This window comes from Sphaeramia orbicularis, chromosome 5 (genome assembly GCF_902148855.1).
Source record: "Sphaeramia orbicularis chromosome 5, fSphaOr1.1, whole genome shotgun sequence".
In the NCBI taxonomy this organism is placed as follows: Eukaryota; Metazoa; Chordata; class Actinopteri; order Kurtiformes; family Apogonidae; genus Sphaeramia; species Sphaeramia orbicularis.
This window is the reverse complement of record NC_043961.1, coordinates 33,220,930-33,232,579: the sequence shown is the minus strand read 5'-3', so window position 1 is coordinate 33,232,579 and position 11,650 is coordinate 33,220,930.

The following is an 11,650-nucleotide window of genomic DNA, read 5'->3' as shown; positions in this document are numbered from 1 at the left end:
AGAAAAAAACCCCAAAACAAACCTATTGATGCCTATCATGAAAATATCACATGCACAGCACAACATGTTTTGTTCCTTTAGTTTATCCGACACAGCCTGAATACTTGCAGGTGTTGTAATAGCTGTGTTTTGTTCAGCTGAAGAACATATGTCCTTGAATGAAATCTGGTGGACAAGGCTGACACATAAATAGGTCTCTTATGATCAAGATATGACATTCATTTCAATTTATGAACAGCTGACCAACAGCAAGTGATGGAAAACTCTCAGCATTTAGAGCTGAATTGTGCTTTTCAATTTACGAAGGGCTTAGTTTGCTTTAGAAATCATTACTTTTTCATAATAACAGTGAAACGAGTAGAAAATGGCTTAGAAGAAAGGGAAATGTTTTGGTGTCCATAAGGAGTAATTGAGGGCATTTGCTGGTTTCTTCAAGCTTTGAAGCAGCTGTTGTGTGAGACTTTTCTGTGGAAATTCATGAACACAGCTCATCATCACTTTCTACAGTCCAAACAATGTAAAATGTCATAATGTCAACGTCTTTTAAATCAAAATAATATTAACACTTCATATAAGAAGAAAGAACTGGAGTCAGTGGGTTTTTTGTGGTTACATAACAATTATACAACCTTGCTTGCTTGAAATATAAAGACGTACTATTTTCAATTAAATACATGATGAAAAAATGAAAAATTTGATATCAGCTAAAGATAGCAGCAACTTCTTGTTTCCACGGTTACTGACCAGAGTCAAAATGCTCTTCCTCTGCTCCAGAAGATGGTAAGATGGGTTCATTGGCTATGAAGCCTGAGGTGAGTGTTCAGAGGAGGCTGTGGAATGATACCAGAGTCAACCAGAGTTAAAAAGGACTACTGCTCTTGAACTGAACCAGATATAATTTTGTCAAGTTAAACTTGTATTCGTGTCATAGTGGTGGCACCTCATGGTTCACTACCACTTTAGCTGCACACTGCTTTTCTAATAGGATGGACTGAAGCAGATATTACCCAGCAGCCGTTTAGAATGCTCACGCAGCAGGGATTCTCTCACTGTTGGTGCCAATTGATTTTACACTGGCATAGTACTTAACTCCATAAAACAACAGTCTGACAGGGATGGAAAAATTATTTTTTTGTCCAGAGATCAGGAGAGTAACCATTTCACATGGATACTCCAGTTAACTAGCTTTGCATAATGAAACTTTTATTTAATTAAAACCTCACTTCACGGTTGGGAAACAGCTTACCTGGTGGACTCCGCAGAAGGCATTCGCTGGGCAGAAGCTCCGGATACTCACTGAAATTGAATATCGAAAGAACAGCCCCTTGAAATGTCGCATCTCATTTTCTAGGGAGTCGTATAAGATCTCATAAAAAAGACATAAACCCAAACAGCAATACATAACATACACTGCAGGTATACAAACCTCAACATCTCAGTGACCCACTCACATCCTCAAACATCAGTTATGGAACTATAGACAAAACTGTGACAAAGACAAAAATATGCATTAAACCCATGAAGACCCAGTGCTATTTTTGTGTCAGTTCCCAAATTAATTTTTCTCATTTCTACCTTTGTTAACTGATTTATCACTAATTTCTATTTTCATATTATGTATGCTCTGTATTTAGCATTTTCTGGTGTAAATCATGTATTTTCCTATATTTAATTCACTTGATCATGCAGATATTCATGAAAACTCAGAGTAAATTCAAAGTTAATTATATAAGAATAGGAAAAAAATGAGGAAAAAGTTACTTTTTCATTCAAGACTTTGCTAACTGAATGTAAAACAAGTGTCTCCATCCACTGTCATTGATCCAACTCCATGGGTTTTACTGGTGAATCAATGTTGTAGAAGCTGACGGCATTTCCACAGTAACTACAGAGCCTCTGAACGTCCAAATGGGTCATATCTGATGACCATGAAAAGATGAAAACCTGTATTTTACACCAATTATTTATATGTACTGATAGGATTAGTGAACCAACAGGTATAAACAGTTTAGATCAGCAGATGGTTTGGGTCACCAGTGGCTGTTTGGGTCTTTATGAGTTAATTTAATAAACAGTTTCTCTTAAATTATTTGGTCCACAGTTAAATGTAAAATGAAAGGCAAAGTAATTAAAAACATGAAAAAGTTATTTTAAGATTAGAAAATAAAGAGGAGATGAAACAACTGAAAGAGGCACTACAGCTCATAAAGAAGTGGGTGATTTTCCCAGTTCCCAAAAGAAAAATGGATATGAATGTCTAAGTGAATATGAAGGCCTATGTAGAATTAAAAACTATTTGAAATAAAAAGGACAAATAAAAAAATGCATTGAATTCAGTTAAGGTATGTTGTGTATTAAGGCTGCAAACAAGTTGTACATAGACATATCAAAACAAATGCACAAAATTAAATGCAACATTAAGGCTTAAAGATATGTGTCAGAGGTGTTTTGATAAACAGAAAAACAGAATAAGTCTTGGAACCCTGACAAACAACACACTACTATATCAACTATGGAGTTTAACCCAGAGTAGAGCGTTTGGAGTTAAATCACTGAAACAAAGCTTGTCAAGGAGCAAATGGAGATCAGTTATGTCAAAAGCATAACATAAATCAATTAATATTGACTTCAGTCAATGAATATTCTGTGGAATGAATTCATCTGAAAATTGAACTTTGGTCTAAGAGAAGAAGATAAAATATTGAAGTAAATAAAATAGTGTGATACTTGATTCAAAATAGGTTTCTGAAATATTTTTGCAGTGGAACAAATAACACAAACTGGTAATTATTCCCACCAGATAAGTGTCTAAAAAGAGCTGTAACCACAGTAATATGGAAGAAGTAGAACATGTGTACATTATACAGTAATTAAATAAATGTATAAGGTTATACTTTATTACACGAGGAGCAAATTTAACAAATGCATCCACTAAACCACCTGGACCAACGGTAATATTTGTCATAATCTTACATATTACACAATATTCAAACTATAATAATAATAGTAATAATACATCACATTTATATAGCGCTTTTTTGGACACTCAAAGATGCTTCACAAACAAAATATGCAGAAACAAATATATTATAGAGGAGTCTTATGAATAATATGGGTGAGGACTGAAAGCATGATAAAGGCAAGAAAATTAAGTAAAGGGTGAGGAATTATGTTATTAGTCTGTGATTTCTAGATTTTTTTTTTTCTTCTAAGAACATGGTCTGTACTGCTGTTGGTTAAAAATAGCAGCAAAACTCCACATAATACTATTTTTTGTAGCTAAAAGAAAATAAATACAACACATGTAATCATGGTTATAGAGGTGGTGGATCTGTTATAGTTTACCATATTTTTTTGACTTGATTTCTTGTGCTGAACTAATGTAAACTGTCATTGGTGGTAGTTTCATAATACAGACAAACTTAACAGTGGTATAAAATATCTACTGTAAATCTCAACAATGAAGTTAATGTGCATATTTCCAGAGATTCTTGATGCTTTATTTTCACATAATGCAGTGTAATCAGGTGTCAGATATGAGGTAAGGCATTTGACACATACTAACTTACACCATAGCTGCATTAACCCTGTCATGCACAAATTATGAGAACCTTAATCAAAATTTTTTCCTGAGTGTTTTTATTCCTCTTTAGGCATGAAAAAAGCAATGTGATTGAAAATTTTCTTCTGAAAAATAAATAAAAAATAAATAAATAAAATAAAAATAATAAAAACAAAACAAAAAAAAACCAACATATAAAATAATCAAAAAAAAAAATTCTTATGAACCTATTTTTCATGAAGTTGCAAAAATGTCCACCATGTGTTTAATTTTTGACACACAGAAAAAATGTATAAATTGTGTGAAAACTACGAGGAGGGCTTATGATTCTGGGGGTTTATGCTCAGGAGAGATCTACATAATCTTACCAATTCATGTCAGAAAAGATATGTAGAGTCTTAAAACTTTAATAAAGGTATGTGTAAAAAAAAACAAAACAAAAAAGCCCTGAAAAGAACGACAAAATCCATGAATATACAAGAGAACAGCTGTAGAATAGCTGTCCACCGTAGTGACCAGTATGCATGAAAGGGTTAATTAATGTTTTTTGACGAATTTTCAGCGCACAACATTCCTGTGAAAGTTTATAACACTCTAATGCTGTGCAGCTGGCTACCCCTTCTATGCACTGGTACTCTGCACTGTTTGGGGTATATTTTTTAATGGCAACAGCTGATTTGCAAGATGCTGCAGTATGGTGATGAACACATTATGACACATTATGTAAATTCATTGCAAATAGCACTTTGATTATGAAAGCACAACATAACATAATATTTTGACAAACAGTAGGACATCTGCACATTTATTACAGACATGTGAAATGACAGTTGCACTAAAATATGTTTAATCCAAGACAATATAACCCAATACACATCATATCAGCCTGATCACAATCAAGTTGTACAAGTATATTTGCATCAGTTATTAATCAGTATTGCAAAAAGATACCCCCCAAACCATTCCCAAAATGATTATGTGGCCATCTTATTACTAGATCTTGCAATCCTCCAAATTTGAAGAAAATTGGATAAAAACTGATAAAATGGCGACCCAATGAGCGTGAAAACATGTGCACAATTTTATTGTTATAAGAGAGCAAAATTATTGTACATAATGTTTTGTAACACAATAAATAATTACTACTCAACTCCTGTGTCTTTTTTATTACAAAATACACACATCACATTGCTTTTCATTTATTGATCATTTTTGTTGAACAGCTGTTTGATCATCAATTCTTATTTTCAGTATTAACACAATCAACCATTTTGTTCTGAAAACCCTTCTTTTACAGCCCTTTAATTGTAATAATAGAATGGGAACCTGTTATTTAAGTATTATTATGACTAAATATGCACAACTAGACAGATTTTGGTATGCTCCCTGGCTGCAGAAAATTTGGAAACAATGTGGCAAACGGATGTTTACGTCAAACCGCATGTTTTCAATGGTGCGTTGTTCACCAAAATTCATGTAGTGTCCGTACACCAATATACTTCCATCAATAATATCGTGCATATGCCTTATAGATATATTGTTAGAACTTGTTCACAAATGTTTATTTATACCTGTACCAGGAAGACTTAGTTACAGATCTAACAGATGCGACCATGTGGTAAGCCAGATTTCCATTCCAATCTTGTAGAGTCCGTACACCAAGTAGTGTCCGTACACCATATCAAAATACGTGGGTCTAATTTTATTGTTTCTGTCAATATATGGAATTTTTCAGCATACATGCTTTGGACACGACATCTATGCAATAAACAATGCATGATTATCCTGAGTGCTGAAACATTTATATATCTTTGTAGGCATTAAATATGGAGGCTGTAGTGTCTATACACTGAATAATTTCTGATTTGACAGGGGCAAGCCTGCGAAATTTTTAGTAGACACCATAATACAAAACTATTTTGGACTTTAAAAGAGAACTAGAAGCACTCGGAGAGCGCAGACCTCCGCCAAGGCTGATCAGTGGCTGCCCCCATGGGCCCCCCCACGCCAAGGAGGTTATGTTTTTGCCAGGGTTTGTTTGTTTGTCTGTCTGTCTGTCTGTCTGTTTGTCTGTCCGTTAGTGTGCAACATAACTCAAAATTTATGGACAGATTTTGATGAAATTTTCTGGTCTGCGCCCCCCCCGTGAGCCCCTCCACCCCCGATCACCACCAAAATTTAATCATTTCTTCCTTATCCCATTTCCAACAAACCCTGAAAATTTCATCAAAATCTGTCCATAACTTTTTGAGTTATGTTGCACACTAACGGACAGACAAACAAACAGACAGACAAACAAACCCTGGCAAAAACATAACCTCCTTGGCGGAGGTAAATATCAGACAAATAAAATGGCCTGTCTGATTTTTTGATAGAGCATCATTATTTTTTATCTATATGTGCACCCTTCCTGGTACCCTTAATTGTGATCAGGCCATATACATATGTTATCTCAGTATGTGGCTTGTATTTAATGTCCTACATCATGAGGTCCTGTTCTTAATATTTTCAAGATTATTTTTAACTGTGCTCTTTTGTCAGTAACACCCAGAGCTGTTCTGTACATGTAGCATGGATCTTGTGTAATTGTACCTTCATGACAAAGCTGTGTAACCAAAAGCAGCTGAGATAAATCACATTATCACACCAGAACAAACACTGTATGACATACGGAGTATCGCAGAAAGATTTAGTTTCATATGCTGCTTATATCTTGACATAAAACAGATGAGTTTCTCAATGAAGGGTTTTCATTTTGGAAGCTGACATGGAAATAGACAGTGAGCGGATCCAATGTCCTGGCCACACAAACACTCTGACACTCATTCAGACACACTTGGCATCAATATGCATCATCAGTTCATCAGTATATTTTGTGTTGTGACAGTTTTGGTGATGTAAGTATGGAGGCATCCTGCTGTGGGATTGCCTGAGTGCACAAAGGTCAGTGCACTACAAGGATAACAAACGGGTGTGTTGGTACAGCTGCCCTGTGGTTTCCATGCACTCACACAGGTATAAACCAGCAGTCACTCTCTTCTTCTTAACCTGAAGCATGTGTGTATAGTGTGGAAGGGTCAGAAATCACATGCAAAACCTAATCATCTTAGCGTGACTAACATAAGGATTGTGTGAACACTGCCAACCAAAACAAACTGTCTCTAAAAGACAATGTTTTTTCACTTAAATGTGCCCATTGTGTGGTTGACAAGTTTATATAAAGTCTTCAATTTGGCCACAGTTCTCATTAGTGCGCATGTGTATTTGGATATACTGACAAAATAATTAACAACATTTTATTGTCACAGATCTCTCATCTGGGTCTGAAACACTGCAGATTGTCAACTCTTTATGCACGTCAATAGTCAACTCTATATATTTAGTGATACATGTAGTGGCTGCTGATAAGGAAGAATACATTTTAATAATCCATGTCACAGATTTATGCATAAAATGACCATATTTAGTGGTCAGTTCAGTCATCCTGAACTGTTTAAATGTTTTTAATGTGAGAAAACTCTGTTCTTGTCTTGTGTATCTGAATATCTGAATATCTGAATGGATGGGCCATAACTTTCTTCAGTTAAACAGAGATAAAACTGAGGTAGTCATTTTTGGACCCAAGGAGGAACGTCTTAAAATCAGCATGCAGCTCCAGTCACTTCAGTTAAAAACTTCAGACCAGGCCAGGAATTTGGGTGTTGTCATGGATTCAGACCTGAATTTTAAAAACCACACACAAACAATTTCAAAGTCAGCTTACTATCACCTCAAGAACATTTCTAGGATTAAAGGACTGATGTCGCAGCAAGACCTTGAAAAACTTGTCCATGCCTTCATCTTTAGTCGAGTTGACTACTGTAACAGTATCTTCTCTGGTCTGCCTAAAAAGTCTATTCGACGACTGCAACTGATCCAGAATGCTGCTGCTCGAGTCCTCACTAAGACCAAGAGAGTGGACCACATCAGTCCAGTTCTGAGGTCTCTACACTGGCTCCCTGTCTCTCAGAGAATAGACTTCAAAATTCTCTTACTAGCATATAAAGCACAGAATGGTTTAGGCCCAAAATACATTAGAGACCTTCTAGTCCAGTATGAACCATCCAGACCACTCAGGTCATCTGGTGCAGGTCTGCTCTGTGTTCCCAAAGTCAGAACTAAACATGGAGAATCAGCGTTCAGTTTCTATGCTCCGTATATCTGGAACAAACTACCAGAAAATATCAGGTCTGCTGAGAGTCTGAGTTCTTTTAAGTCCAGGTTAAAGACTCACCTGTTCACTGCTGCCTTTGACTAAAAGGCTTTTGACTTTTTAAATTTTATATTCTCTTTGAAACTCTGCACTGCAACTTTTACTTTAATATGTGTGTGTTTTTATTTTTATTTTATTTTATTTTATTTTGATTTTATGTGTTGTTTTCTTACTCGCTGTTTTTAATCACCTTTTATATGTTTCTTTTATAATGTTTTAAATGTGTTTCTTTTTGTTTCTTTTATTTCAATGTCCTGTGTGAAGCACCTTGAATTGCTTTGTTGCTGAAATGTGCTATACAAATAAACTTGCCTTGCCTTGCCTTGTGCGATTTGTTCATCACATGATTCTGTTTTCTGTGTATTCCCCTGGTTACTTTTCACACTTAATAAACTGCATCCAAATATTGGTTCTTCTGAATCACTGAAGGATCTAATATTGCTTATTAAAAACAAAAAATCACAATAAATTATTATAAGTGTGTTAAACATCATCAGTGAAGTAAAGGCATTATTTAATGTCTATTCTGCTTAAATCTAGCTTATATTTTAGTTTAAGATGTGTCCAATCTCATGACCTGTCCTGACAAAGACATTTTTCTAAATATACTTTCTTGATCCATTTTTGATTAAAAAAATTCTAGCCAAATGGTAGGTTCAGGTTGTTGAGATGTATTTTTTTTACTTAACGTGGTTTTGCCCATAACACCAGTCTGGTCTGGATTTCACACCTGGATTTGATGTTTCAGGTGCAGGTTCATTACACAAACCAGTAACAGACATGCACAAAATGGAATGTGACACCATCATTTTCCAGTCTATTTGTTTTCTCTATCCACATAAATACACACAAACTGGAGTTTTTGGATAGTGTTTTAAAAAATCTCAGTTTAAAATGCTGATTACAGGTGGACGAGAGGCCCAAACATGGAGAACAATATCTGTTCTGCAAGATATCCACATAATGTGGACAGGGCTTAAGTTTTCAACTTACCATTATTAGTGCTGGGCAGCAATTAAATTTTTTAATCGCAATTAATCATGTGGATTTCTGCGATTAATCATGATTAATTGCATCGTTATATGTGGGCGGGGGGGGGTTGCCAGCATCAACAGCGTGTATTGCCTTTCAGTGATAGTTCACACTCAAAGTACTCCAGTGATAAAAATAATTCCACATTCCAGTGCTTACAAACAACTGTGTCCTTCTCAACCCCACCATCTGATAACATTTAAAATGAAAATGTCCATGGAAAAGACCGGTACTTTTCTCCATGTTTATGTCCACACCAGTTTATTTCCGGTTGTGAGTGATTGACAGGAGTCTTAAGCCCACCCCAAATGCTGTCATTCCCGTAGCCAGTTCGGGCATAAGAAGGAACTAACAGACACGTTTCTTTCACTCTGTTTGTATGGCCTGAAAAACGTTTGCCTGTGAGTATTTTATGTTCAGTTGTTGTAAGAATGAATAGTATAAAATATCTCTGATGTGAACCTTTGTTGCTGGATAAAAAGACATTGTAAATCTTAAATTAATCTGTAAATGCTAATCGTTAGCGTGTTTATGGATTTTCCCATTCAAATTAGCATCAAGCTAGCGATCGTTTTCCCATTCATTTAAATGTATAATGCCATATAAATGTACTAAGGCAATGAACAGAACTGAGACATATTTTGTATGTATGTTGCAGTTTTACAGTGAGTCTCAAGTAAAAGATTTGGAGAGAAGTTTTCGGCATCTGGCTTTTCTTGGGAAACCTGTTGTCTATCTGCTGAGCTAATCACTACACGCACACAAGCAGGGGCAGAATAATATGAGTTAAAATAACACGGCATTAATGTGAGATAAAAAAAATTGTCGGCGTTATTTAATGAATGCGTTAACGAGGTAATAACGCAGCCCAGCCCTAATCATTATTAGTAATACAATGTGCATAATATACTCAATGGACATTTCTCATTTGCTCTTGTGATTTCTCTATTATGTGTAATAATACATTATGTGCTATTTAAAAAAAACATTTTCAAATGAATGCATAATACACTGTCTCCTACAAAGTTTGAATAAAATATTTTTACCTCTTCTCATGAAATTATTGCAACAATGCGATTTATTCTTGATAGATAAAATGTAACCATGACTCAGTATGTGATTCATTGAACCTGGTCAAAGGTGATTACTGATGTGTACAAAAACGAATAAAAAGAGGAATGTGTCGGAAATCAAAATTATTTAAGTTTTTAACAACTTTAAGGGCAACAGTGTATAACCAGAAGACAATTTTTTACAGGATTTTTCCAACCTTGGATGTTTGGGAAGAAACACTGTTAAAGCTCCTGTAACTGTCTGAGAGACAATGTGGTCATTAGAGGGTACAGTGTTATGTGTTAACAGAGTATTAAGTATTGAGTTCATGATCTTATTTTTGTTTAGAAATGATTTTAAGTTTGTGCTTTAAAAATGAGATATTGCCTTGTGTACCTTTAAAAAAGAAGGTCCCTTTTTGTGTTAAGAATTTGTGGCGTAAGGGTCATAAAGGAGTCTTGACGGGAGGACTGTGGGAAGAGCGGAAAGAGAGATGTAAACTAGTGACGGATTTATATTGTTTCAAGAAAAAACTAGACTCTGCATTCAGTTTATTGCGCTAACATTGACACAGTGTTTTTTTTTTTTTGTTGTTGTTTTTTGGACTATTTACATTTAAAATTTATCTGAGATTGAGAGAAAATAAATCTTCATAAAAGTATCAGTATGAACTGTTTACTAAACCAATGCAGCTACTGCCTCAGTGTGTGATATTTAGTGATATACACTAAAACAACTGAAGACCCCCACCCTTACCACCATAGGAGTCCTTTTTAACAGCCAGGGTTTGCTTTGCTTGCTCTGATCCACACTCAAACATCTTAACACTGAATACAACACTCTATAGAATGGAAAAAAAAAAAAAGAGAGAGAGAGAAGTCCGCAAGCTACTGTAGAAACTAAAAACAGCTGATTCTACGGTCCCAGAAATGTAACAGATTTCATATTTGTGTGATTATAAATAATACATTCTATTTCTGCACTTAGATCCCCCTTAATCTAACACATTGGGCCTTTAAATTGTTTCCCACTGAACAAGTTGCTGTGGAATCTGTATCACCAATTGGACTACTTAAAGGAACTAGTGAAAGGTATTTTATAATGATTAACAACTCTCTTCTCTATTTTGAATGTCAACACAATTAAACATTATTGTTCCAGTTAAATCTTTGAAAGCACACAACTATTTTGCCTGAATGAGGCAATAATCACTTTCTTTCAGAGCCAACAGGTTCAACAACTATTCCAGCATGTGGACACAATTTTATGTTTTAAAGTGGAGGATGAAAGCCAAGTCTGCAGGGTGTCCGTAAGACAGCGTATATGCCTCTTACCCTCTGGCACTGTTCACAAAGGAAGGCATACCACTTGCAGCATGTAACACATTATGAAAACTGGAAAAGCTTGTTGATTTAAGAGTGTACTTTGTCTTTAACCTCTTAATCCTGTTTTATAAATTAGAGCCACAATGATTTCTTTACCAGGTAAAATTACTCGATGGAAAATGCTTTTGAAAGCATCTGACCTGTCAAATGTTTGGATGTTTCACAGAATAAAGTTAGTTATAGTTTCCTGTGCCGTGAAATCCTTTGAGCAGATTCAACCCCAAATCATGTCCCTTTGTTTATTGCAGATCAGTTTCACCTCTTATGCGACTTTTTTCTCTGACACTGTGCTTCTTAATCCTACAGAAATATAAAGTATACATTTATACTCCTGTGGCTGTATATGTACTGTACATATTATTGTTT